Source organism: Colius striatus, chromosome 26, assembly GCF_028858725.1.
Source record: "Colius striatus isolate bColStr4 chromosome 26, bColStr4.1.hap1, whole genome shotgun sequence".
In the NCBI taxonomy this organism is placed as follows: Eukaryota; Metazoa; Chordata; class Aves; order Coliiformes; family Coliidae; genus Colius; species Colius striatus.
Genome location: NC_084784.1, coordinates 198271 through 223766, shown reverse-complemented (window position 1 = coordinate 223766; position 25496 = coordinate 198271). Strand labels below are relative to the sequence as shown.

The following is a 25496-nucleotide window of genomic DNA, read 5'->3' as shown; positions in this document are numbered from 1 at the left end:
TCTCCACGACCCTCCACCACTTCAGGACCTTCTCCACGATCCTTTCAGTTTCACGACCCTCTCTACTTCACGACTCTCTGCTTCTCGACACTCTATAGTTCACAAACATCTCAAGGTCACGACTCTCTGCTTCATGACCCTTTCCACTTCAAGACTCTGCACTTCAGGCACCCTCCACAACTCTGCGCTTCATGACTCACCACTTCAAGACCCTCTCCAAGAGCCTTGCAGCTTTACAACTTTCTCCACTTCAAGACTGTCTCCACGACTCACGCTTAACGACCCTCTCCACTTCAAGACCCTCGAGTTCACGACCCCCTCCATGACCCTCTACACTTCACGACTCTCTCTACTATGTGACCCTCTCCACTTCAAGACTCCCCGCTTCAGGACTCCAGCTTCAGAACTCACCGCTTCAGGACTCCAGCTTCAGGACTCACCGCTTCAGGACTTCAGCTTCAGGACTCCAGCTTCAGGACTCCAGCTTCAGGACTCCCTGCTTCAGGACTCCCTGCTTCAGGACTCCAGCTTCAGGACTCCAGCTTCAGGACTCCCCGCTTCAGGACTCCCCGCTTCAGGACTCCCCGCTTCAGGACTCCAGCTTCAGGACTCCAGCTTCAGGACTCCAGCTTCAGGACTCCAACTTCAGGACTCCCCGCTTCAGGACTCCAGCTTCAAGACTCCCCGCTTCAGGACTCCCCGCTTCAGGACTTCAGCTTCAGGACTCCAGCTTCAGGACTCCCCGCTTCAAGACTCCCCGCTTCAGGACTCCCTCTTCAGGACTCCCTCTTCAGGACTCCAGCTTCAGGACTCCCCGCTTCACAAGGCTCTCTATGTTCATGACACTCTCCACATCCCTCTCCACTTCAAGACTCTCTCCGCATCGCGACCCTCTCCCCTCTCCGCTTTGCCACTCTCTGGTACACGACCCTCTCCCCTTCGTGACCCTCCCTCCCGTGTTCCAATAAATTATATCTTTGTAGCTCTAATAAATGTGGTCATGAATGAACACGGTCTGGGTGGGCAAATCTCAACAACCAATACACCACCAACTGTGCCCCTGGCAACAGGCCCTGTAAAAAGCAAGGGCTGCTCCTTGGGGGTGACTCACTGTGAAGAGGCATCGAGACACCCGTCCGTAGATGGGACAAGGAGTGGGGAAAGGTGTGGCCTGCCAGGGGCCAGGGAAACCCATCTGCTGGAGGGAGCCCCTGTGTTGCCTGTACACCAACGCACACAGCCTGGGGAGTGAGCAGGGGGAACTAGAGATGTGGGTGCAGAGATAGGGCGCCCATGATCTCACGCCAGTGACACGGACGTGCTGGGCCAGCTCACGGGGCTGGAGCACAGCCAGCCATGGCTACGTGCTGTTTAGGAAACACAGGCAACTGGGCCGAGGGGCTGGAGTTGTTCTCTAGGTGAGAGAGCAGTTAGAGCACATTGAGCTCTGCCTGGGTGGGGATGAGGGCTGGGGTGAGTGCTTCTGGGTGAAAACAAAGGGGCAGGCTAGTGTGGGTGATCCTACTATGGCACTTTACTCTAGGCCACCTGAGCAGGAAGAAGAAGTGCATCGGGCCTTCGAAGAAACGGCTCAGAGCTGCCTCACAATCATCATCCCCGGTCCTCATGGGGACCTCAACACCCCTGATATTTGCTGGCAAAGCCACTCAGCCAAGCACACACAGGCCAGGAGCTTCCTGCACAGTGCTCGTGACAACCAACTCTCACAAGTGGTCAAGGAGCCAAGGAGAAGGGGAAAGCTCCCTTCCAACCCCTACCATTCTATCATTCTATGATTTAACCCTAAGGAAAAACTAGTTCACTGTCAGGGTGACGGAGCACGGGCACAGGCTGCCCAGGGAGGGTGGGGAGTAGCCTTCTCTGGGGGGCTTCCCAACACACCTGGACATGTTCCTGTGTGACCTGATCTAGGTGGACCTGCTTTGCCATGGGAGGTTGGACTAGATCATCTCTAAAGGTCCCTTCTTCTTGCACACACACAATTATTTTAGTGAACCACTTATCACCACCAGAAGCACTTGTTAAGCATCTAGTTAGTAAGAGACCAATCAGTTAGCTCAGCACTTCAAATAACTCACACACCTATGGATTAAGTAAGTATTCCTTTGAATCACATAAGGATCAAACTGCAAGAGTTACATACCACACCTGATGGGGACGTGTTACCTTAGCCACAAGACCCTGGTCAACGTATTCCTTAGGTTACCTTGGCTGTTACCTGAACTACAAGACCCTGGTCAACGTATTCCTTAGGTTACCTTGGCTGTTACCTGAACTACAAGACCCTGGTCAACGTATTCCTTCGGTTACCTTGGCTGTTACCTTAACTACAAGACCCTGGTCAATGTATTCCTTAGGGAATGTATTTTGGGGTGCTGACCCCCAGCCTGACCCCCCCAGCCCCAGGGGAGGAGTGTGGGGTGCTCACTGGGTGCCACCACGGGCGCTGCGTCCGGCTCCCCGACAGCTTCACCTGCAGCTGCGACCCCGGCTACCGGCTGGGCCCGGCGCAGCTCGACTGTGTCGGTGAGACACCCCCACACCAGCCTGAGCCCCCCAAAACACAGATACCCCCACACCAGCCTGAGCCCCCCAAAACACACTATCCCCCAAAACCAGTCTGAGCCCCCCAAAACACAGACACTCCCACACCAGCCTGAGACCCCCAAAACACACTGTCCCCCAAAACCAGCCTGAGCCCCCCAAAACACAGACACCCCCACACCAGCCTGAGCCCCCCAAACAAGCCTGAGCCCCTCAAAACACAGACACCCCCACACCAGCCTGAGGCCCCCAAAACCAGTCTGAGCCCCCCAGACCAGCCTGAGCCCCCAAACCACAAACACCCCCACACCAGCCTGAGTCCCCCAAAACACACTGAGCCCCCCAGACCAGACTGAGCCCCCTAAAACCAACCTGAGCCCCCAAACCAGACTGAGCCCCCCAAAACACACTGACACCCCCAAATCAGACTGAGCCCTCAAACCAGCCTGAGCCCCCAAACCAGCCTGAGCCCCCCAAAACACAGACACCCCCACACCAGATTGAGCCTCCCAAAACACAGACACCCCCACACCAGCCTGAGCCCCCAAACCAGCCTGACTCCCTCAAATCAGCCTGAGCCCCCTTTCAGTCTGAACCCCCCCAACCAGACTGACCCCTCCCCCAACACCCTGACCACTCCCCAACACCAGGAGCCCCCTTTCAAGACTGAGCTCACCCCAGCACCCAGAGCCCTGCCCCAGCACCCAACCCCCTCCCAAATTCCCTCCTCGGCACCCAAATTCCCTCCCTATCCCCCTCCCCAGCACCCTGAGCCCTCCCCCAGCACCCAAACCCCCTCCCCCAGCATCCAAACCACCTCCCTCAGCACCAAGAGCCCTCCCCAGCACCCAGCCCCCCTCCAAAACTCCTTCCCCAGCACCCAAACCCCCTCCCCAGCACCCTGAGCCCTCCCCAGCACTCGGGTCCCCTTCCCCAGCACCCAGAGTCCTCCCCAGCACCCAAACCCCCTCCCTCAGCACCCAGGCCCCCTCCCAAACCCCCTCCCTCAGCATCCAAACCCCCTCCCTATCCCCCTCCCCAGCACCCAAATCCCCTCCCGAGCACCCAAATCCCCTCCCCAGCACCCAAATCCCCTCCCTAGCTCCCAGGGCCCTCCTCAGCACCCAAACTCCCTCCCTCAGCACCCAAACCCCCTCCAAAACTCCTTCCCCAGCACCCAAACCCCCTCCCCCAGCACCTAAACCCCCTCCCCAGCACCCAGCCCACCCCAGCACCCAAACCCCCTCCAAAACTCCTTCCCCAGCACCTAAACCCCCTCCCCAGCACCCTGAGCCCTCCCCATCCCCACCCCCCATCCCATCCCCCCCCCAATACCCCATTAACCCCTTCTGTGCCGCCGCCCTCCCCAGACGTGGACGAGTGTTCGGGCCCCCCCCGCTGCCAGCCCGGCCGCTGCCTCAACACCGCGGGCTCGTTCCGCTGCCTGTGCCCCCCCGGCCTGGTCCCGCCGCTGCCTCCCCCGCGCCTGAGCCGCCCCCCGCCGTATTTATTGCGTAGATCAAGAGATTTAAGGCGGGGGGGGGCGGCATTGTGGCCCTCGGGATGATGGTGGGGGGGGGGGCACCTATGCGTGTGTCCCCCCTTGGCACCCGCTGTGCTCCCCCCTCTCAGTGTTGGGGGGTCGCGGGGGGGAGGTTTGGGGGACCCCCCACCCCAACACACACTGTTACAGAATAAAGGTTCTGTATAAAACGAGGGGGGTTTGTTTCGCCCCCCCCCGTGAGAAATGGACGGGCCGAGGGGAGGGGCGGGGCCTGGCGCTGAGGGGAAAAGGGGCGGCTTTGGGTCTAAAGGCGGGAAAAAGGGGGTTTTGAGGGGAAAAAGGGGTTTTGGGGTCTTAAGGGATAAAAGAGGGGTTTTGAGAAGAAAAGGGGGGGTTTGAGGGGAAAAATGGAGGTTTTGAGGAGAAAATGGGAGGTTTTGGGGTCTAAAGGGATAAAAGAGGGGTTTTGAGGGGAAAAAGGGGGGTTTTGGGGTCGTAAGGGATAAAAGGAGGGGTTGAGTCGAAAAGGGGGGTTTTGAGGGGAAAAAGGGGGTTTTGAGGGGAAAAAGGAAGGTTTGGGGATCTTAAGGGATAAAAGAGGGGTTTTGAGGGCAAAAAGGGGGAGTTTTAGGATCTTAAGGGATAAAAAGGGGTTTTGAGGTGAAAAAAGGGAGGTTTGGGGATCTTAAGGGATAAAAGAGAGGTTTTGAAGGGAAAAAGGGGGCGTTGAGGGGAAAAACGGAGATTTTGAGGGGATAAAGGGGGGTTTGGGGGTCTTAAGGAATAAAACGGGGGTTTTGAGGGGAAAAAGGGGGGTTTGGAGGGAGTTTTGAGCCAAAAAGTGAGGTTTTGGTGAAGTTTTGAGGCAAAAGTGGGAGTTTTGAGGGGAAAAGGGGAATTTTGGTGGTGTTTTGAGGGAAAAAGTAGGTTTTGAAGGGAAAAAGGGTTTTGAGGGCATAAAGGGGAGATTTTGGGGTCTTAAGGGATAAAAGGAGACTTTAGAGGGGAAAAAGGGAGAGTTTTGGGGTCTAAAGGGATAAAAGAGGGGTTTTGAGGGGAAAAAGGGGGGTTTTGGGGTCTTAAGGGATAAAAGGGGGGGTTGAGTCGAAAAGGGGGGTTTTGAGGGGATAAAGGGGGTTTTGAGGAGAAAATGGGGAGGTTTTGGGGTCTTAAGGGATAAGAGAGGTTTTGAGGGGGAAAAAGGGAGGTTTTGGGGGAGTTTTGAGGAGATAAATGGGGTGTTTGAGGGTCTTGAGGGGCAAAAGTGGGGTATTCAGGGGAAAAAGGGGGGTTTGGGGGGAGTTTTGAGCCAAAACGTGAGGTTTGGTGAAGTTTTGAGGCAAAAGTGGGAGTTTAGAGGAGTTTTGAGGGGAAAAGGGGAGTTTTGGTGGAGTTTTGAGGGAAAAAGTTGAGTTTGAGGGAAAAAGGGCTGGGGTGAGGGGAAAAAGGAAGGATTTGAGGGGAAAAAGGGTTTTGAGGGGAAAAAGGGGAGATTTTGTGGTCTTAAGGGATAAAAGGAGACTTTTGGGGGAAAAAGGGAGAGTTGTGGAGTCTTAAAGGATAAAAGGGGGGTTTTGAGGGGAAAGGGGGGGAGATTGGGGATCTTAAGGGATAAAAGGTGGTTTTGAGGGGAAAAAGGAAGGTTTGGGGTCTTAGGGGATAAAAGGCAAGATTTGAGGGCAAAAAAGGGGGAGTTTTAGGATCTTAAGGGATAAAAAGTGGTTTTGAGGTGAAAAAAGGGAGGTTTGGGGATCTTAAGGGATAAAAGAGAGGTTTTGAAGGGAAAAAGGGGGCGTTGAGGGGAAAAACGGAGATTTTGAGGGGATAAAGGGGGGTTTGGGGGTCTTAAGGAATAAAAGGGGGGTTTAGAGGGGAAAAGGGGGAAGTTTTGGGGTTTTAAGGGTTAAAAGAGGAATTTTTGAGATGAAAAGGGGGTTTTAGAAGGAAAAAGGGAGGTTTTGAGGAGAAAAAGGAGAGATTTGGGGATCTTAAGGGATGAAAGGGGTCCTTCGAGGGCAAAAAGGGGGTTTTGAGGAGAAAATGGGGAGTTTTGGGGGTCTTAAGGGATAAAAGAGGGGTTTTGAGGGGAAAATGGGGGTTTGATGGGAAAAAATGCGGTTTTGAGGGGAAAATGGGAGGTTTTGGGGTCTTAAGGGTTAAAAGAGGGGTTTTTGAGGGGAAAAGGGGGGGTTGAGGGGAAAAACGGAGGTTTTGAGGGGAAAGAGGGGAGGTTTTGGGGTCTTAAGGGATAAAGGGGGGGTTTTGAGGGGAGAAGGTGGAGTTCAGTGGACCTTTGAGAGGAAAAGGTGTGTTTTGGTGGGAAAAAGTTGGGTTTTGAAGGGGTTTTGAGGGAAAAAGTGGTAGTAGAGATTTGAGGGGAAAAGGGGTTTTTTGATGGAGTTGTGGTGCAATTTTGAAGGCAAATTGAGGTTCTGTCAGAGTTTGGAGGGAAAAACTGGGGGTTTGGCGGGCTTTCAGAGTAAAAAAGTGGGATTTTGATGGAGTTTTTAGGAAAAAAGGGATTTCAGTGGAGTTTTGAGGAAAAAGTGGGGTTTTTGTGGTGTTTTGGAGGGAAAAAGTCATATCTTGAAGGAGTTTTGAGGGAAAAAGTAGGATTTTGGTGGAGTATTGTGGGGAAAAAAAAAGATTTCTTGGAATTTAGAGGAAAAAGTGTTTGTTAGAGTTTTGAGGGGAAAAGTGGGGCTTTGGGGGTTTTGTGGGGAAAAAGTGGGGTTTTTAAGAAGTTTTGAGGAGAAAGTGGGAGTTTAGTGGAGATTTGAGGGGAAAAGTGGGGTTTTGAAGGAGTTTTGAGGAGAAAGTGGGAGTTTAGTGGAGAATTGAGGGGAAAAAGTGGGTTTTTGGTGGAGTTTTGAGGGAGAAAGTGGGAGTTTAGTGGAGATTTGAGGGGAAAAGTGGGGTTTTTAAGGAGTTTTGAGGGAGAAAGTGGGAGTTTAGTAGAGATTTGAGGGCAAAGTGGAGTTATTGGTGGAGTTTTGAGGGGAATAAGTGCAGTTTGGGTGGGAGTTGAGGCTGGAGCTGAGGCAGAACCGTTTCCCTGAGAGGGGTGTGAGCCCCTGTGCCAGGCTGCCCAGGGAGCTGGGGTAGTGCCCAGCCCTGGAGGGACCCCAAAGCCGTGGGGCTGAGGTGCTGAGGCCGTGGGTCAGTGCTGGGCTGGGCAGGGTGTGGGGAGCACTGGGACTGCAGCAGCTTCAGGGGCTTTAACCACCAAACAATTCCTGATTCTGAGGGGAAAAGTGGCGTTTGGGTGAGGTTTTGAGGGGAAAAGTGAGGTTCAGGTGGGTTTTTGAGGGGAAAGGTGTCTTTTGCTGGAGTGTTGTGGGACAAGATGTGGAGTCTGGCTGGCTGTGAGGGACTTTGCTCATCCCTTTGGCTGCGGGAGGGGTGTCAGTCGCATTCAGGACGGCTGCTCTGCCAGAAGGAGGGGCTCGGAGACAAGAAATCAGCGTCAGAGCCTGAGCGGCAGAGGAACGCTGACAGTCGCAGCTTTCCTTCCCCTCCAGAGAGATGCCAGGGGACCCTTTCAGCCAGCCAAGCTCTGCCTCACTTCCCTCTTTTGCGGTGTGAGGTGTCCCTCATGGTGCACAGCGAGTCTGCTCAGCCCACCCTGCAAACGCCAGGACGCTGAGGGATAGAAGGAAGCCCTCAGCCCCGGGTGTCCTACCCTTGTAGAGAGGTCCTAGGATCCATGTCGGCCAGCCAAGTTCCACCCTCCCAGCCCTTGCTGCCTGACAGGCTGCTCTGAGACCTTCCTGAAGGGCTGGGGGCTTTCTCCTGTCCCTCCGTGTCCATCGCGTCTTTGTTACAGCCTGGCTCGGGCAGCGCCGAACCCAGAGGCAGAGCTGGTGAACTGGCAGCGGCTGCCCACAGGGGAGCCAGAGCCCCGCACAGCCAATGGCAGCCCAGGACGCGGGCACAGCCGTGATTGACGTGTGCGCCGCGGCCAATCGGCGGCGGCGGCGCCTCAGGGAGGGCGGGCCCAGCCACGGCTGTGGCAGCCCCGCAGCCAATCAGAGACATCATCGCCTCAGGGAGGGCGGGCCCAGCCCAGGAGAGAGTGACAGCTCCTCAGCCAATCAGAGAAAACGCTGCCTCAGGGAGGGCGGGCCCAGCCAGGGCAGTGACAGCCCCGCAGCCAATCAGAGGCGGCCTCGCCTCAGGGCACAGAGGGAAGGTGAGGCCAGGGAGCCCAACATGGCAACAGGGGAAGGAAGGAGACGAAGGAGGAGAGGTCACTGGTGAGGGATCAAACTGAGGCCTCCTGCAGAGCCGGCCTCTGCAGCACCCTTCCCGCTGCTCTCTCCACTATTCTGTAACAGCCAGTGTGTGTCTGTGGGAAATGATTTGTGCCCAGTGTGTGAACCTAAAAGGTTTGAAGCCCCTCTGATGCGATGTGTGTGAGGGAATCAGTGTCCAGCGCGTTTGAAGCCCCTCTGGTGTGATGTGTGTGAGGAAATCAGTGTTCAGGGTAAGGAAAAATGTGGGTAATGTGTGTCAGCATTCTCCAATATTTGTTCAAGGTCAAAGCTTCAGTTGATGGTGACATGCCAATGAGAGTTGTTCAGTCCAGAGAGAAGAGATTTGGCAGGAATGTGCCATAAACCCTATAGCCTGAACAAATCAGCCTGGCCTCAAGTTAGCTTGAATTGGGGTGATCCTAAAGAGACAGACAGAATTGGTCAAAGGATGGTTAGAAACTGATAGAAGAGATGGAAGTTGTCAAAGAGATAAGAGCCAATGGAACTAGCGTACAGAAATGTAGGCAGGGGCAGGAGGAACAGCCCAGCAGCTGCGGGGGAAGATTGCAACAGGCCTTGTGAATGCGTGGGGAACAAATCTCCAGGGTTTTCATCATGAACTGGCAGCAAGTGTGTGTGTGGGGGCCTCAGACTCTCTCATCTCCATTGAGTGAGGTTGCTGCAAATGTGCTGGGGCAGAAAAACTTCTCTACACCAAGTCAGATCAGCAGAGACATCCTTTATGTGACGATGCGCCGGGGACACGGGATGGTTCCCAAAGAGGCTGGAAGCTCCTCGCTTCTGCTGCCATTGGTGCAGGGAGGGACGGCCCGTGCAGGAAAAAGCCCCCGTGATCCCTTGTGCCCTGCAGCGCTGCTCCCGAGGGCCACCCCCAGCGACTCCTGGAGGGCCGCCGGCCCGGCGCTGTGGTAGTTTGAGCCTGGCTGGATGCCAGGTGCCCACCACACCGCTTTATCCCCCACCTCCTCAGCAAGCCAGGGAAGGGGAGGAAATAAGATGGGAGTCTCGTGGGTTGAGATAAAAGCAGTTTAATAAATAAGCAGCAAAGCCGCGCGCGGGAAGCAAAGCAAAAGCAGATAAAGCTGTTCCTCTCCACTTCCCATCAGCAGCGATGTCCGGCCACCTCCCGAGAAGCAGGGCTGCGGTACACGTAGCGGTTGCTTTGGGAAGGCCAGAAATGCATCTCGCCTCCCCTTCCTGCTCCTCTCCCCCAGTTTATATTACTGAGCTGATGTCAGAATATCTCCTTGGTCAGCCTGGGTCAGCTGTCCTGGCCATAGTCCCTCCCAAGATCATGCCCCCCCACAGCTATTGGTGAAGGTGGGGGAAGGAGTGCTGGAGGGACAGCCCTGATGCTGTGCGAGCGTTAGTCATAATATTGATATCAACAGTAAGCACAGCACTGCAGGAGCTGCTGTGGAAAGTCACTACCATCCCAGACCCACTACACATGGCAATTGCAACAACTTTCTCTTTACCCACCTCAGCTTTAGGGTTGGCACAGGCCAAGGAGCAACAGCAGTGTATAGGATCGTTTAAGCACCGTGCCTCGATCCCTGCAGGCAGGGGATGGGAGCGGGGCCAGGGCGGGCTGGGGGTGCGGGGCACGGGGTGACACCCGCGAGTTGCCGCTGCCGGCTGACAGCCCGTCCCTTGCGCAGGGCTGTTGGTGGCGCGCAGGCGGGGAGGAGAGGGAGGAGTAGAGAGAGGAGAAGCCCATGATGCCGCTGGCTGCCCTTGCCGCCAGGGCACGTTGCTGGCTCACGGAAACTTTGGTGTCCACCACAACCCCGAGGTGTTTCTCTGCAGAGCTGTTTCCAGCTGGGTGAGCATGGACTGTCCTGGTGCTTAGGGCTGTTCTGCTCCCGGTGCAGCAATGTGTCCTAAGTGCTTGTTGAGCTCTGTGAGGCTGCTGGCAGCCCACTGCGGCAGCCGGCTGAGGTGCCTCAGGCTATCAGCAGCACAACCCTGCGCTGGATCAGCCGCTCGTTGCAGAGCGCTGTCACCCGCACATGTGCTGAAGGCAAATGCTGTCCGTTCCCGCACGTCTCCCCCCGCCACATCTCTGCCGCGGCTCTTAGCGCCGATCGAACGGAGCAGCCTTTTGATGCCGTCGGGTCATCTGCGGCACCGTCCCCTCGTTTCCTGCAGCTCTGAAGCTCGCCAGCACCGTTCGGCAGGGGCTGAGCGTGTGCGCAGGAGCGCTGGGGCCGAGCAGGGGGCCAGCCCGCGCCGGTGCTGTGGCGCCGCCCCTTCTCCTGCGCGGAGGGGCCCTGTCGCCGGGGGGCCGGGCCGGGGCGGCCGTGCGGGCTTCGGGCAGAGGCGCGGGCGCTGTGGCGGCGAGGGGCCGAGGCGACGGGGCGGGCAGCGGCGGGCCCGAGCTCGGCTCCGCTCGGCTCGTGTGCGGCCCCGCCGGGCCCTTGTTCCGCCGATGGCGGCCGGGCCGGGGCCGTGGCTGCTGGGCTCGGGCTTGGCCTTGGGGCCGGCAGGTGAGAGGCGGCGGGCGAGGAGGGCGGCGAGCCCGGGGCGGGGGCAGCGGCAGCGGGAGGGAGGGGGACAGGGAGGGGGAGAACAGGGAGAGGGACGGGTGGAGAGAGAAGGAGAAGCCGGGAGAGGGCGAGGGAAAGTGAGAAGGAGAGAGGGAAGAGCAGGGTTCGGGAGGGTTCGGGTGCGGGGCTTGCCCCGCTGTTGCGGCTGTGTCCGGGCCGGGCGGGGGGCGCTGGGGCGGCGGGTGCCCGTCCTCGGGCCGTGGGCGCGCCGTGCCCGATGCCCGCGCTCTCCGTCCGTCCGTCCGTCCGCAGGCGTGTGGGCGCAGCTGAGGCTGGTGGAGGCCGGCGGAGGGCAGCGAGCGCCCGGGGACTCCGTGCTCCTCTTCTGCCGCGGACACGGCTTCAACTTCGGGACATGCGCAATAAGATGGTACCGTCAGGCACCCGGAGGCAGGCTGGAGTGGGTGTCCTTTATCTCCCCTAGTTCATCACGGATTCAACGTGCACCGGCAGTGAATGGTCGAGCCTCTGTGTCCCGGGACAATTCCCGGTTTAGGACAGCTCTGTCTCTAAGTGCCCTGAGCCCACAGGACTCTGCCCGCTACTTCTGTGCTGTTCGCACACACAGGGACGGGAAATGTAAATGAGTTTTATCAGAAACCTCCTGGCACTGCCCCAACTTTGGGCCTCAAAACTGGGGACTGTTCCCACACTTTTTCAGTGCTGCTCCCCGGAGAGTTGTGTAGTTACAGCATCAGTTTTCCAGTGTTGATTCTGAAAGGGTCATTTCAGTTGGTTTTGTCCCTTTCTGTCCTGACCCTTCTGATTGCCATCTCCCCATGACTCAGGCTGATCCTTACCCCTGTCACACTCCATAACCTTTTCGCCTTTGTAAACAGTTTTTGCTGTTAGCTTTGGTTCCCACCCAGCCATGGCCCAGCTGGTGGGGTCTGTAAATAGCCTTGCTGTGGTTTTGGGCATGGCTCAGGCTCACTCAGTCTAGCCCACAACTTAGCTGCCTGAGGACTGGGTAGAGAAAATGAGGGAAATACAGTGTCATTTGGAAGCTTTGGAGCAGAATAGGGAATTTGTGCTTTTTTTTCCCAGATCTGAGACTGTAACAGGAGCAAGGGACAACTTGAGAGCTGTGGGGCCATCTTCAGAATCCCAGCAGCAACGGCGTGCAGTGCTGCTCCAGAGGAAACTTGGGGTGGCCCTACAGCACATCTCTTTTTGCCCAGAGAGGTTTTGCTGCCAGGTGAGTTGTGGTAGTTTAGACCAGTGTCCGCCAAGTCATTAAATCACTCCCCCTCCTAAATGGGACAGGAAAGAGAGAGAAATAGAACAAAGCACTTGTGAGTTAAGGACAGAGAGGTCACTCAGCAGTGAGCGTCACGGGCAAAACAGGGAGAAAAGGTTTGATTATTACAAAAGAAGAGCAGGGAGATGAGAAATAAAACCGTCTGAAAAACCCCTCCCCCCACCCCTTCTCTGCCCACGACTCCCCTTCCTTCCCCCCAGCAGCGCAGACCATGGGGCTTGTGGGCAGTTCATCACAGATGGACTTTGCCGCTGCTGCTGCTCAGGGAGAGGCCTCCTCACGCTTCCCACTGCTGCACTGTGGGGTCCCTCCCACGGGAGACAGTCCCTCCCCAACTGCTCCAGCGTGGCTCCTTCCCACGGGCTGCAGCTCCTCACCAACTGCTCCAGCCTGGGGCCTGCCATGGGGGCAGCTCCTCACACCCTGCCCCAGCGGGGGTCACCCACCGCCACAACAGTCCCACGGGGACACACTGCTCCAGCCCGGGGCCCTCCCAGGCTCACAAGCGCTGACACAAACCTGCTCTGCACGGCCACCTCCCCACAGGCTCCCAGCTGCTGCCAGGAGCTCGCTCCAGGATGAGCTTCCAGCACAGCCACAACCTCCTGCAGGCATCCACCCGCTGCGGCCTGGGCTCCTCCACGGGCTGCCAGTGGGTCTCTGCTCCCTGAGGACCTCATGGACTGCAGGGGCACAGCTGCCTCACCATGGTCCTCACCACATATCACAGAGGAGTCTTTCTTCCAGTGCCTAAGCACCCTCCTCCCCCTCCTTCTCCACTGACCTTGGGGTCTGCCCAGATGTTTTCACATTCTCCCTCCCTGTGGCTGCTGCAGTTTTGCAACTGACCAACAACCTCCCTTCTCAAATCTGTTCTTCACAGAGGCGTTACCTCCATCACTGGTTCTGCTGGCCACACTATTTCTGACCCAAGCCTGGAATCTATTGGCGTTTTTGGGCACCTGGGCACACCGCTGGCTCATGTTCAGCTGCTGCCAATTAACACTCATGTCTTTTCCCTCTGAGCAGCTTTCCAGCCTCTCTGTCCCAGCCTGTAGCACTGCCTGGGGTGAGTACAGTGACCAAAGCTGAGGCAGGGAAGATGTGGGCAGAGCTGATCTGTGGGCAGAGAGGCAAGAGCGAGCGGCTCTGGCCACGTGTGCTGCCGTGTGTGTGGTGATGTTCCCCATCACAGGTAAGTGAAAGGGTTGATGTTTCCTGGGAACTGAGCTTGCCCCTGTGCTCTGCAGGGCTCTGTGGAGCTGTGCTGGCTGCTGCAGCCTGACCTGCCCCTGGCTCCCTTCCTGCCATCCCTGCAGGGCACAGCAGTGTTGGACATCTGACCAGCCTCTGCAGAGGTGGGATGGGGATGCACCAACCTGCTGCTCACTCATCTTGTGGGCTGGTGGTGTAACTGGGGCTGGAAACTGCTCATGGGGCACTGCAGCCCATCTTAAAAAAAACAGGTTTCAGGAGGGCAGTGTAGTTGTTCCCTACTTGCCTGTGAGAGGTCCTTGTCCCTGCTGTGCTCATTCAGAGCCATTCCAGGGGCAGGAGAGTGGATTCCTCACCATCCCAGCTTGGGAAAGAAAGGGCTTTGTCCTTCAGATGCACTTAGTGTTTTGAATGGGAAAATCAGAAAAAGCTCCTGTCTGACACAGAAGAGGGGAAGGTGTTGCCTCCTTCCTGGTGCCAGCTCTATTTCGCTGCTAAACTTTTTCTGCTGAGTTCACAGAGAACCATTTAGTTCTCCTACCAGTCCAGTGTCTGATGCTACACCAGCATCACTCCAGTCTTTGCTCCTTGGAGTGATCAGTTTGTTGCTCCTCACTGAAGCAGACAGACACTGGCCAGGTGGGCTCTGAGCAAGATGAAGGAACTGATTGTGTGGGAGGCTGATGGAGTCATCAGCAAACAGCATCTTGGGGAAAGAGACACCATGGTTTCTGGTGCCCCATGGAAACAGGGTGTCACTTCACTACCCTGTTTCTGCAGCAGCAGAGGGCTGAAAAGGGCACAGTGCTTGCAACACAGGCAGGGCCAGAGCAGACCTGGAAAGAGGGGGGTTAAATCCATCATGGATGGTTGTTGCTGGCCTCAAGGCAAGGCACTTGCTACACCTCTCTGAGCTGACTTTCCTGGCAAGGGGCATAGAGGTACTGCAACAACTTGTGGGAGGCTGTGATGGCAAGTGTGTTTCTGTGGCCACCCAAAGGGAAAAGGCTGTTCAATTGCATCTGAGAGCCCAGTGACAAACTGGGTGTGTTCTCACTGCTCTGGGAAGACTTGGCAGCAGGCAAAGGCTGTGAGAGAGGCACCTGGATGTACCCAGGTCTGTTACAGGAGGCATTTAGAGCTTGTTCTCTTTCTTCTGCCAACATTTCAAGAGACTGAAAGTATCACATCAGACATCTCAACATTTTCCTGGGAGGAATGAGGGAATAAGGAGGAGAAAACACTTAAACACAATAAAGAGTAATTACAAGAGTAATGCAAATAAACACGGAGTAATCCAGTGGGGAACCACTGTATCAGTGGGGAGTCACTGATTTGTGAATAGGATGAAGTAATGCTGTTTCGTTTTGTGTCTTAGAACTGGGTGTGAAGATGCAGAGACTGCTCCATGATCCAATTAAAAAGCCAGCTTTGGTCAGTCATAACTAGATATTTCCCCCTTCAAGCTCAGCCAAGGGCTTAGGTAAATAAATAATAGCCCACAGAATAGCCAACACTGTGGTCAAATAATCTAGCTCACAAGAGCAAAGAAACTGAGAAACAAAAAAAGGTGCTGGAGTAATTGGGAAAATCCTTCCAAAACCCTTATAAAAATAACTCAAGAGATAGTAAGAATCAGATACCTGAGTGCATAAGCAGCTTTAGCACATCAAGGCAGATTCCATCAAACCACTGTCATCTAATCCAAAGGAATGTTTTAACAGTTCATAAATGTGATGTTTGTTATTTCCCATGAAAACAGGTTTTGAGACCATAAATACTGGAAAGTCCAGAAAGAGTTAGGAAATTTAGAATGAAAGTAGTTAGAAATTGGTAAGATTGGGGCAACTGGTCCACAGATGTTCTTGAAAGTTTCTTCGTTTGCTGCATCGTCAAGATGAAACATTCTTGAACTTGGAGGAGTTAATCTCTGAGAATCAAGCAGCTCCAGGGCCCTCTTCTTTCCAAGGCCATAACCTATGGGATTTTTCTAAGCAGGAGAGCCCAGATTCTGCTCTCCTGAAGTCCAGGGCTCCAGTCCTGCTTTTCTGCATTGTCTTCTCCTCTCTGGATCCTGAGCTCAAACAGTGCACAATAAGTCTGCGTTTATGAACAATCATTTTGGCTGCTTCCTTGTCTTAAACCAGCATAAAGACTTTCTAAGGCACTAAATGACCCTCAGACACCAACTTTTAGAGCCCAGATAAGAGCTCAGATAAACTCCTGAGAACTGAAACCAGGTTCAAGGTGAAGCAGATTGTCATAAATGCTTTGAGATAGCACTAAAAGTGCTGGATTTTCATGTTTCTTCACTGTTTACTGATATCACATTTCTTTATGTGGTGTATTGCATCAGAAACCACTCAAGAAGTCACATGACTAGAATCCAAATTCTGAGTAGTAAAGAAGCAGGAAGTGACAGTTTTTTGCAATGAAATCTATCACTGTGGTGGCTGGGTCACCACCATGATATAAACAGCATAGGGTCCTGTACAAAAACCTAGAGGAGGAAAAAAGGCAACATATTTTGGGGAAAAAAGAAGCTGAGTGACTGAAATGATTAAGGAGGCAAATGCAACATTCTTTTAATATTTCTGTTTATCCTGGGAATAGAGCTCAAAGGGTCTCTAAAAGGTGGACGAAAGGTAGAAGCTGGAAATTCTGTCCTCACTTTGAAATCATTGAACTATTTCATTATTGTTTTTTCCTTTCCAGTTTTGGAAGAAAGTGTGGATCTGGAAATCCTCATGGGATTGCACATGTGGATGATTAGGACAAATATCTGGCTTTTCAACCCCTGTTCTTACAACATTTTTGAATACCACAAGGAAAGAGTGATTTACTGCAGTAAGTATCAGCAGTGTGAGGACAGATAAGCTTATTTTTGGAAGTGGGACGACTCTCACAGTTGAGCCAAGTAAGTGTCATTATGTTATTTGTAAAATGTTGTTAATGTGGAGGAGGATGAAGGAATCTAACAGTTTGGGTTCATTGTAAGAACTTTCTGCTGCAATAATCACTCTGTCCAGGGTTTCCAGGTGAATCCTCAGCTTGAGTCTGCTAAGGAAGGCTGCCTCTATATATTGCTATTGCTCCATCATCCCCAAGCACTGGGTGTGCATTACTTCATAGAATCACAGAATCACAGAATGGTGGGGTTGGAAGGGACCTTTAGAGATCATCCAGTCCAAAACCCCTGCAGAAGCAGGTCCCACCTAGATCAGGTCACACAGGAACATGTCCAGTCTCCAAGGAAGGATCCTCCACACCCTCCCTGGGCAGCCTGGGCCAGGGCTCCCTCCCCTCACAGGAAAAGAGATTTTTCTTATATTTAAGTGGAACTGTTTGTGTTTCAGCTTCATCCTATCACCCCTTGTCCTGTTGCTACTTACTATAGAAAAAAGGGATGTCCTAACCTCCTGATACCCACCATTGAGATGTTTGTAACTATTGAGATCCACCCTCAGTCTCCTCTGCTCCAGACTAAACAGCCCCAGGTCCCGCAGCCTTTTCTCGTATGAAAGATGCTCCAGTCCCCTGATCATCTTGGTGGCCCTGCACTGGCCTCTCTCCAGCACTTCCCTGTCCCTCTTGAACTGAGGAGCCCAGAACTGGACACAGGACTCCAGATGAGGCCTCACCAGGGCAGAGTAGACAGGGAGAAGAACCTCCCTTGACCTGCTGCCCACACTCTTCTTGATGCATCCCAAGATGCCATTGGCCTCCTTGGCCACGAGGGCACATTGCTGGCTCACATTACTTAACGTGTTAACTGGATAGCAATTTGGCCCAAATTTCCTGTGAAGTGTCTTACCCTCCAGTGGATTTTCACTGAATCATTTTGAGCAGGAATGAACAACTTAGTCATGAGTTGACAGTGGAGAGATGTTTTCAGATGGATCTTTAGCTCTCTGGTATAAGAAGTTAGTTTTTGACACTACAGATTCTGAAGGGTTGGAAAGGACCTCGATAGATCATCCAGTCCAACTCCCCTGCCAGAGCAGGACCACCTAGAGTAGAAACACAGGAACTCATCCAGGTGGGTTTTGAATGTCCCCAGACTCTACAACCCACCTAGGCAGCCTGTTCCAGTGCTCCCTCACCCTCACAGTGAAGAAATTATTCCTTCTGTTTCTTTGGAACCTCTTATGTTCAAGCTTATACCCATTGCCCCTTGTCCTATCATTGGACATTACTGAGAAGAGCCTGACTCCATCTTCCTGACACCCAGCCTTTATGGATTTGTAAAGATTAGTGAGGTCACCCCTCAGGCTCCTCTGAAGAGGAGATGAATGGAGCATGGCAGTTATTTTTTTATTTCTCTTCATGTTTAGCTTTAACATAAGTGACACTAACACCACATTCATAGTTTCACCAGGTAAATAATTCCACTGGCATGGAAACAGAGGAGAAAGGAGCTTCAATATCCTTGGGCTTAAATTTTCACAGCTGCCTCATGTCTAAGACTGCTTAGAATGAAAGAAAATTGGCTGTGCCTAGGCTCTGAAAATGCAAATGTGATGAGCAGGGATTATAACAAGCCTTAGTTCTTCCCAGCTCTATTTGGAATTTTATGATGTAAAGAATAGGTGGATGTCGCCCCAAGGTTTTTTGTGGAAGTATGAATAATGGGGCAGGCGTTGAATTTGTTCGTTATCCTGAACGTCCAGGTGCATACCTTAAGACTTGTTACGATGCTTTTAGAGGTCTGCATGTCCTTAAAGTGCTGCAAAAATGTCCCATGTAATGTTACGTCTCTAAAACATCCTGCTCTCCTTCCAGAAAGCCATGGGACTCCCTTAGGTGTTGCCTAATATCTGTCCAGGTCTGTTGGGTGTCTTGCATGGGAATAAATGTCTGCTTTGGAACAATTTAAGTCCATTTCAAATTCCAAAGGGCTAAAGGAATACAAAGTTATCATTCTGGAGAAAGATTTGTTCCTCCCAACCAGCAAATCCTCAGTTGCAAGTGTAGGGCCAGACAAAACTGCCAGATTCCATTATTTTAACATCACTCTACGTTGATTGGAAGATGATATTTGCTTGTTTGTTTGTTGAAAGAAGCAAAATATGCCATAGAGAATAGTAGAATGTGGCAAGAAGAAAACAAAAGACAGGGAGAGGGAAGACTGAGCAGTGGCGTTGCCATTTCAGACATTCACAGAAATGCTGGTATGATGCTCTTGTTTCTCACATCAAGAGTCCTGTATGTACATAAATCCCTCCCAAAAGCAAGCAGTTGTAGGGATTTGTGTATGTGTTTTCAGATAATGCAAAATAATGGGGCTCAGTTGATGCTTTTGGAAATAATTCTCTTTATCAGCCACAGTTGCACTGTGTACATTTGCTCCTGCTGAAAGTCTTACCCAGTGCATCATGCCAGAGAAGCAGCTTGCTAGTACATTGACTGTTTAGAAATGCTGGAGATGAGAAAAAATGAAAAGCCTCTTCTCAGATAACAAAGAAACCACAGGACTAGCAGACTCTGGCAGAACCATGTTACAGCACCTGGAAAGGAAATGCATGTGGGAGGAATAGCAAAATGAGCCTTTTTTGATTGACATGTTTAAACTGTTAGAGCTGCGCTTGTTTTTGGGAACAGCACTCAACTGACTGTGGAGTCAAGTAGATGTCCTTTATGTACTAACCTTGTCTGAGTTGTAACTCAGACTCCCTAATGCCTTAAAGTAGCTACTTAGACTGTAGGCTTTCTATCTATTACATTCTCATATGCAGTTAGATGATTTAAGTATTAAAGTCATGCTTTGACAGTTTAAAGGGAAATAAAGTTTCTGTGCAGGCTGACATTTAAGTCCTTAAGAATTTCTATTATGTCAGAATTAGAAACACAGCACTGAGACGAGAGAAGGATGATATACAAAAGCATTGAATGGAACCTTATGAACATTTCTGTACTAGTTTAATCATAGAATCACAGAATCACAGAAGGTGGGGGTTAGAAGGGACCTTTAGAGATCATCCAGTCCAACCCTCCTGTTGAAGCAGGTTCACCTAGATCAGGTCACATAGGAACATGTCCAGGTGGGTCTTGAAGAGCTCTAAGGAAGGAGCCTCCACACCCTCCCTGGGCAGCCTGGGCCAGGGCTCCCTCCCCTCATAGGAAAATAGATTTTTCTTATACTCAAGTGGAAGTTTTTGTGTTCCAGCTTCATCCCATCACCCCTTGTCCTGTTGCTACTTACTATAGAAAAAAGGGACGTCCCAACCTCCTGACACTAAATTATTCAGAGTTGGGGTTAAACTGAATAGGTCAACTGAATTCAGTGAATGTTTGATTCCTGTTTGGTATCTGTTTGCTGTAGGTGAAGCTATGTCAGAGTACTACTTGGCTTTCACCTCAGTTGTTCAGTATTGGGGTACCGGTGGCAAAGAGAGTAAAATCAGAGCCCCTTGATCAAACCTTAAAAAAGTGTCCTGTATTGAGAAAAATGTTACACCTGAAAGATCTTTTGAGCACCCTGCAAGGCAGATGCCATGCAAAATTCAAAGCCTAATGCACCTCTTTTTAGCAAAGAGATCCATCAGCATGCTCCTGACAAGCTGGACATGTAAATCTTTTCTTGTCTGTCTAACCAGCCTTCATAAGCTGAGCTCTGTCTGGCAAGGAAGAACGCTGGATGATTCCCTTCAGTTTCTTGATTTTATCAAAATTCATGTTGCTAATCTTGTCCTGACATTTGTATGTGGAACCAGCCTGGTTTCTCCATCTATGATCTGAGGGCAAAGATATTTTATTTTTCAAGAAATCACAATGATTTGTTGGCTACTGAATTCTTTTGAGACCACTGTTTCCTGAAAAGACATCTCTTTCAAGTTTAAGCAATCATGTTTCATTACTTGTATGTCATAAGAAATTCCTTGAGAAGGCTGCTGCTGTGTAGTTGAAATTAAGGCTTCTGCAGTTGTGAAACCTTTATCATTCGTGTGTGTTGCTTGGAGTTGGGAACTGAACTCTAAAATGCCTTCGAAACTGAAAAAGAAAAGTATATAAAAGTTTCAGAGTAACTCTTTGGAAAGATGAGAGAGCAGGGATTTCAAATCCTCTGAAAGCTTATCAGCATCTTTTAAGCTCTTTCAAAGCTCCAATGCTCGGGCACATTTGTCATGCCTTGAAGTTTGTTGGTTTCTTAACACTAAAACATTACCTCTGAAGGTTATTACACTAATTTAAGGAAGCTTGTAAGAAGATTTGTCCATGGACATCAGAAGTTCATTGGCCTCGGGTTGTTCTTCCGTTCAAATCAGTTTATTATACCAATTCTGCATTATACTTCTAACTGCCCCTGGAGCTGTGGAACAAACAATATGTCACAGCAGATGGATGAGAAAGGTCACACCTTTCAGAACAGGCAAAAGAATTTTTGTTGAACCAAGTACCAGTATTACTCTTTTTCATTGTCTGCTGATGTGTCGGAATAGCTCACAGCACGTGCAATGTCTAGTGAGGAAAACTTTCCCCACAGCTGAAAGTTCTTGACCTTGTCAGGAACTCCTGGAGAAGTGGAGATCCACAATTCACAGACTTCTGATTGCTTCTCTCCTACTTCCCCATCTTAGAGACAAAAGTCGTTCTTGCATCTGAGCATTTGTTCTAGAAAAGATCAACCTTGTCCCCCAGTCCAGCAGCAGCACTTCATTTCTGCAATGTCATTCATTGGGGTAACTTTGCACAATAGTGAAGCAACAAACTGACATCTCTTTGTCCTGTTACTCTTGCTGTGGTTAAACCTTTTAGCCACATCAGGAGAAGATTTGGGGGAGGGGAGGGAGAGTTAAGGAAAACCAGTTATTCTCCTATGTCTCTGGAATATGCAAGACAGTCCTTGATCAAAGTGTTATTTTTAGGAATTAAATTGTTGAGAAAGCGGTATAATTTGACTCTTGGAAGGGAATAAATAAATGTTCTCTTCTGGTTTGCAAGTCCTTTACTTATAAATAAAGAATGAGCTTTGGAAAAAAGGAGGCTTAGAATCCTGTGAACTGAAAGCTCCCATAAAAACCCCTACTCTCTGCCTTTGATCTGATCTTTTAGAAGCAGCAGTAAGAAATAATGAGGAAGAAAAGGCAGTTAGTCATTGATAAAGCCAGGAATTAGTCACAGCTGGAGTATATATGAACTTTAAGTGACAGCACCTCAGACAAGTTGGCAATCAAACCAAATCATGCCCAAACAATGCTTTATTTTTTTTACAGACAACATAAGGAGTTCTGACCCACAAGTCATTGTGATGAAGTCGAGAAACTGGAAGAAGATGGCAACACCGAGAAAGTAGCTTGTTTGGCAAGGAAGTTCTATACAAAGAATGTCATCTTGGAGGTGTCCTCTAATGAAGTCATATATGAGCAAAATACCCCGGTTTTGACATCAGAAGGGTTGTACGATACCATTAAGGTGGTCAGTGCAACAAAAGGCACAGAGGTGGCTTGCACAGCCAAACACGATGGCAAAGAAGCATTGCTAGGTACAGTTTTGTGGTACAGCTGCAACTTATTTCTGGAGGCAGCATCTTCTGATGCTTGCTGTTTCTCCTGCTAGTGAGTGCTGTGCTGGGTAACCAGCAGAAATGGGGAAGACATCTGGTACATGAGCAAGTGGAGATGAGAGATGTTTAAAAGCATAAACAATCTGAACTGTTTAACAACTTGGAGTTACTTTTTTTGGGAGAAAAGTAAGGCACAATCTTTTTTAAAAATGCACATTTAGTTATGACTAAATAGTTTCCCCTGGAAGCAAACATCTTGGCACAGCCTGAAGTAGCCTTTGTAAACACAGCAAAAAGTTACAGTGGTGGGATTTTGTTTCTTTTTCTTGAAAAAGGGGATTGATTTTTTTACTCATTCAAACACTAAACCCAAAGCAATTCAATAATTCTTCTGTTTTCTGCAAATGCATGGAGAAATCTCCTCCTCTTCATTAACCTTAGAATTAGTGAGTGGGCAGCGGAGCCTCAGGCTGTACTGCCCACGTGTTCCTATGGGAAGGGTCGTGTGAACATTGTGTTTAATCCTTTTAAAAATGTGACTATCATTTGTAACATTTTTTTATTATCATGCTACAGAAAAGGAGGCTGAAGAATCAGTAACAGGGAACATTTGCAACACCACAGACATCTCTATGCAAGGTTAGTTACCTAATAGATTGTGAAGATACATGACAATGTTGGTGGTAAATGCATGCAAATCTATTTTCTCAGGGGTAGGAGAATCAAAATACAGCTGCTTTAAAAGGCAGCTGGTTTAGCAGCAGACAAGCATCATAAAGCAAAAGCCAGTGTTAGACAGACATCCTCCTCCCATGTTGTTGTCATGTATCTCTATCATCTTCCCCTGAATCGATAACCTTTGGGTTTGGTTTTTTTCCCACTTTCTGACAGTGTCACGATATCCAAATCTAGACCATGATCTCTCTCATCTTTTCTCTATCACTGAACAGATGCTGAAGGGGAGAAAACAAACATGCTCTCTGTGACTGTGTTGGGCTTGAGAGTCCTACTGGCAAAAAGTATTGCCTTCAATGCACTCATGAGCATCAAGCTGTTTCTTTTCTGAGGTAAGGAAGCACATAGCTTGATCTATAGAAAAACTGGAAGCTCATGCCAGGAATGACCCCTTGTCTTTTTGTAGTTCTCTGTCATTATACCTGTTCACCTGCTCCTGCTCCCTTTAAATAACTCTTGTAGGTTTCTGGGAAAAAGCACAATGCTTATCTAAACCTCATCCCCACAACAACCAAAAAAATCCACCTGAAAATCGTCCCATTGTCACTCCCAAACCACCAAGAAAACAGCCCCTTTCATATCCAAAGCTCAGTTCTTGCTGTCTGGTACCCAAATTTTCTTTGCAGCAAACTTTCTTTGCCAGAACAACTCAGGTATTACCAGAAGTGCCTGAGAGAGATCTCACTGACTGTTTCAAGTGGTAGAGTACAAAGCCTGGAGAAAAATGAACACAAATAAGGGGTTAAAAGCAAGGCTCTGAAAACACTGACATGTGAAGTAGTGGGAGGAGAGAGAGGAGAGGGGAGGCTTTTTAAATTAAGGTATACAAAGAGGCACAAAAGATAGTCCAGGTTAAGCTTTGTGAGTGTCTACCTGTCTTGATCTCACAGCTGTCAGACAATGGCATGTAGCCCCGGTTGCATTAAAGGGCCGATGTGGAAACAAGGCAGCAGCACTGTGAAGAGCAGCTGGAGAGCTTGTCCCAGCAGCACAACGGGTCAAACGGCCAACGTCAAATCTACTGACAACAACCACGCAGAAGACAACAGAGTACCCTCCCCTTCAGACCTTCCGTACTGCCGAGTCCTGCCTGGCCAGTGGATTTCATTTCAAGACTTGTAGCTGCTTTTGCTGTTTCTTTTTCTCTGAACTGAGGAGACTGTATTTTTTCTTAACCCTCTGCTAAGTAGAAGTTGATCACACCACTGTTCTCACTTCTACACAGCAGCATCCAACCTGCTTCTAACTTGCGGAAACAGACTCTGTCACTCCAAGAGTGATAAGGAAGGATGTTTATTCGGCACGGTGGGGGCAGGGGGTGTATAAACTTGCCCACCCGACTGGGCAACTTGCTTGACTTGTATTTGTTACAAAGTCACAAAATCATATGGTGACATTATCCACCTAGACAAAGACACAACCTGTCCCCGATTTGGCGTGTAAATTAGGTCTTTTCTTCCTTTCCTTTGCGTGGTGTCTCCCGGTGATGGTCTTTGGGGCCTCGGGAGATGAAGGCTGATAAGTCCTGAGGCTTTCTCACCCCTGATCTTTGGGCAACTTGAGATATCACTTGGCCCCTTGCAGAACCGGTTTCTGCCCTCAAGGAAGTCGGAGGACCCGGGAGGCTGTGTGAGGAGATAACCACGACCTTTTTACAGCTCCTGTGTGAATTTATTTTGTCTGAAAAAATAAGCTTGATACTATTGCGATAAGTTAGTATAAGGTTTATTAGTACATGTTAGTATAAAGCTCTGCATCACTTCAATAGCTTTGAAAAATCCAGTCCTCATAGATATATGACCCTTTAAAAACAGCATTTACAGGCATGTTGCGTTATTGATGTATTACTGCTGAGAGAATTCAGGCAGAGTAGATGCTATTTATAGCTTGAATGATTTTTAGATAGCTTTAGCATCAGCAGTTTTATAGTGTAGATGAGACCTGTGTTGGATGTGAAGTGATTCAATTCAACCAGATAATGTTCAGCCAAGGAAGTGTTTCTTTATTAAACCTGCATTTCTCCTGCAAAATGTGTGGCACACAGCAGTTTAGGCTACAGAAGTGGTGACCAAAAGAAAGCTTTACTAAGCCTAAATGCTGTGGTTTGTTCTGTGCTTTTTCTTATGACTTTGAGATGGAGATTGCTGAAACACAACTAACCTAATGATCAGTCAGAATAGAAATTCAAATGAGGTCTGGCCTTTCTGATGCATCTTTCTTTTGCATGGTAACAGAAAGGCACATGTCTAAGGAGCAATCAGTTAGAAGACAGTTTGATATGAGTATGAGGAAGGAAAATGCACATTTCAGAAAAAAAAAGCATCCTGTTTTTTTCCACTCATTGATACTAGGAACAGGCCAAGAGGAATTAATGTAAGGTGGTGTGATGGAAAAATAGTTTCCATAGCAACTTGGTTATTATTCAAAAGACCCCAACATACACATCCCCCGACTCATTTTCTCTCGCTAGCAACAGACAGGGTGCTGTGGTCAACCTTATAACTAAGTTACACCAGGCAAGACTAAATCCCCCTTTGTTTGAAAAACAAGTTAACCACATCCTGAAGGGGAAATAAGGTTTTTCATATATTGACTGTTCTACTGATGGCTTTAAGACAGCTTCTACAGAGTGCATAGCAAGGTCAGTTTCATTAAGCTTTTCCAGGTTAGTCAGTCCCTACACACACCTAGATGACCCTCACTGTATGAAGAGAAGTGAAATGTGCATGACAAACTCAAAACCAGCATAATACTTTAGTTCATCCTACAACCATACTGTGTATCAGGGGAAGCCATTCACTAGCAGATTGTTTTGATCATGATTTTGTGGCGTCACCCTGAACCTTTTTATCTTGCACTCCACACTTTGCAATCTCTCAGGCAAGAC

At 50.2% G+C, this 25496-nt stretch overlaps 1 pseudogene; it reads left to right on the top strand.

The window, feature by feature from the left end:
- The first annotated feature begins 10777 nt into the window (after positions 1 to 10777).
- Positions 10778 to 22940, top strand: LOC104562138 (immunoglobulin gamma-1 heavy chain-like; annotated as a pseudogene).
- Positions 22941 to 25496: the final 2556 nt, after the last annotated feature.